Below are 2,933 nucleotides of genomic sequence, written 5' to 3'. Positions count from 1 at the left end.
AACCTACTCGGGATTCAACCAATATTGAGGAAAACATGGTAGCGAGTGAACAGAGCCCAGGACTGGAGTCACTGGGTTTGTGTTGGGCTCTGAAATCCTGTCACTTAGGGCAGTCTGCCTGACCTCTTGGCACTTCTGTGTCTTCCTCGTAACTGGAAAACAGCAGCTCTTACCTGGTAGTTTCTTGTGAAGATTAGTGAGAGAATGGAGACACAGTGCTGGCATGGTGTTTAGAGCAAAGTAAACAGAGCTCAGTAAACATTGGCTGCTTTAAGTGTCTCCTGAGTACTGGATGCTTTCATCTCTGTCACGTTCCATCAGCCCTATGATTAGGCCCCATTTACAGAGATGGCATTGCAAGGCCAGAGAGTTGAGGGGCTTGCTGGTGGTTGGTGGTTCATCAGCGGTAAAGTTGCGCTGGACTCTGGCCCTTCTGACTCCAGGCTCAATGCTCTCCTTGTCCTGACAGAATTGGCCCTTGTAATGTCAAGATCATTGATTGAGAAGAAATACTCCAGCATCTTCGAAGCAAACACAACACTAATAACAATGATCTCTTACCTTTGTATAACCCCTTTAACTTTCCGGAGCACCTTCACATCTATTATCTTCGATCCCATCTGTTTCAAAGCGTATTCTTTTTTGTTCAATGTGCAAAAATTACTTCTACTAGGACTTTTTCTGCTGCAAAACTCTGGATGCACTAAAGCGTGTCAGGATTAATGTTCTGGATGGTGTCTTCTTCAGCCTGGGCAGGGAGTAGGATGCCTTTTCTTCGGGGTTGATGAGGCGCTGTTTCTATTTTGGGCTTTGGGTGGCTGTCCTGCCCAGTGCGCCTCGCTGGAAGTTCCTTTCTTGCTTTATTTCCTGAACTACAGGAGCATTTCCTACTTTCCACACTACTTAAATTCATGCAGGGGTGAAGCAGAAGTCACGTTGGTAGGAGGCTTGGACTAATTGCTCATTCCTATGTCCCTTGTGTGTGTGTCCACATGCACCTGTGTGTATATTGGTTGTGTTCTCCAGTTGCCCTGTCTAATGAGGAAGGCTCAGTGAGCACTGATCACTAAAGTCTGGCTGATGATGTTTCTCAGGGCTCCCTTCCAAGAGCCCAAATGTTGATCCTCCTCGTGTTGCCTCTTTATCTCCTTTGCTTGGGGCTGCTCCCATTAATGTAGATTATATCAAATAGGTTCATTATATTTCTTCTCTTTGAGCAAGATTATTTTTCAAACGCTAAGCACAAATAATTATTCAGGAAACACTTTGCAGAAATGTTGGAGGAAAACGCTACAATCCAAAACCTATTTTGGAAGCTTTTAGAAAAAAACAGGAAATCTGACAGGGGTTGGGGGAAGCAGGTGCTACATTCTTTTCATGAGAAATGCCTGTGTCCCCAGTGGGCAGGGGTGAGGTGGGCTCAGGAGGCTGTCTGACTAGTCCCTAATGGACTGAGAAGGCATTCCACAGCCTCTTTCAGCTCCAAACCAGAATGCCCTAGACTCAAGCAGCTCTTACTATAAAGATAAGAATGAAAGGTCACTTGTGCTGGTTCTCAGATTTTCAGGAAACAGAGTAAAGTCAGCAGTTGACTTAATGTCTCTGGAGGCCTCTGCCCCTCCCCGTGCTGAACTTGCCATTTGGCACTGGTGCATGTGACCTTGGCAGGAGTTTCAACGACAAGACAATATCAGTGCATGCTGAACGAGCCATGTCTGGGGTGTGGAGTGTTCCCAAAGCATCTTTGGAGGAAATATATTGAAATGTAAAGCCATCTGCTGAGTTACTCTTTATTTGTTACCTTTGTTTTCTACTCACAAGTCACTAGATTTTTTTTTTTCCAACCTGTTGCCCAGGTTGGAAAGTAATGGTGTGATCATATCTCACTGCAGCCTCAACCTCCCTGGCTCAGGTGATCCTCCCAACTCAGCCTCCTGAGTAGCCAAGACTACAGGCACACACCACCATACCCAGCTAATTTTTGTATTTTTTGTAGTGATGGGGTTTTACTGTGTTGGCCAAGCTGGTCTCAAATTCCTGAGCTCAAGTGATCCACCCACCTTGGCTTCCTAAAGTGCTGGGATTATAGGTGTGAGCCACTGTTCATGGCTACAAGTCACTAGATTCTTAATGGAGAGGACCATGAGGAATAATAAAACTGATAACAACAATAGCTGCCATTTTTCAGAACTTTCTGAGCCGAATGTTTCACATATGTTATCTTATTCACTTCACACCAATCCGGTGAGCTGAGCAGCATTACTACGTTCATTTTCTAGTTGAGAAAACCTACGTTCATTTTCTAGTTGAGAAAACTGAGTCCCCCAGTGGTTATGTCCCTTGTGAAAGGTCGGTCAATTGGTAAACAGCAGAGCTAATATTTAAACCAAACACTGCTTGACTCCAAATTCCATACTTACTGCACACCACATTCCTGTGCCACTTCTGTCCGCTAGTCCCTCATCCAAGGGTAACCACTAACCTGATTTCCATGCAGAGATTAGTTATGCCTGTTTGTACTTTATATAAATGAACTCACACAGTGGGTGATCTTTTGTGGCTGGCATCTTTCACTCAACATGAAATTTGTGAGATTCACCCACGTGATGGAATATGGTTGTCGACCATGCTCTTTGCTGTATAGAATTTCAGTGTGTGACTATGTCTCAATTTATTTATCCATTCTACCATTGATGGACATTGAATGGTTTCCAGTTCTTGGCTATCACAAAAAGTGCTTTTATGAATATAACATATAAACTTTTAAGATTGTAGATAAAATCACATCACCTATGTAGAAATCATATCATCTGTGAATGAGGTTTTAAGGGTTTTTTCTCCTTTCCAAACATTATACCTTTTATTTCCTCCCTCCCTCCCTCTCTCTCCCTTTCTTTCTTTCCTTCCTTCCTTCCTTCCTTCCTTCCTTCCTT

The sequence above is a fragment of the Colobus angolensis genome, unplaced genomic scaffold (genome assembly GCF_000951035.1).
Source record: "Colobus angolensis palliatus isolate OR3802 unplaced genomic scaffold, Cang.pa_1.0 Scaffold81, whole genome shotgun sequence".
Taxonomy (NCBI): Eukaryota; Metazoa; Chordata; class Mammalia; order Primates; family Cercopithecidae; genus Colobus; species Colobus angolensis.
Note: the sequence above shows the minus strand (reverse complement) of the source record.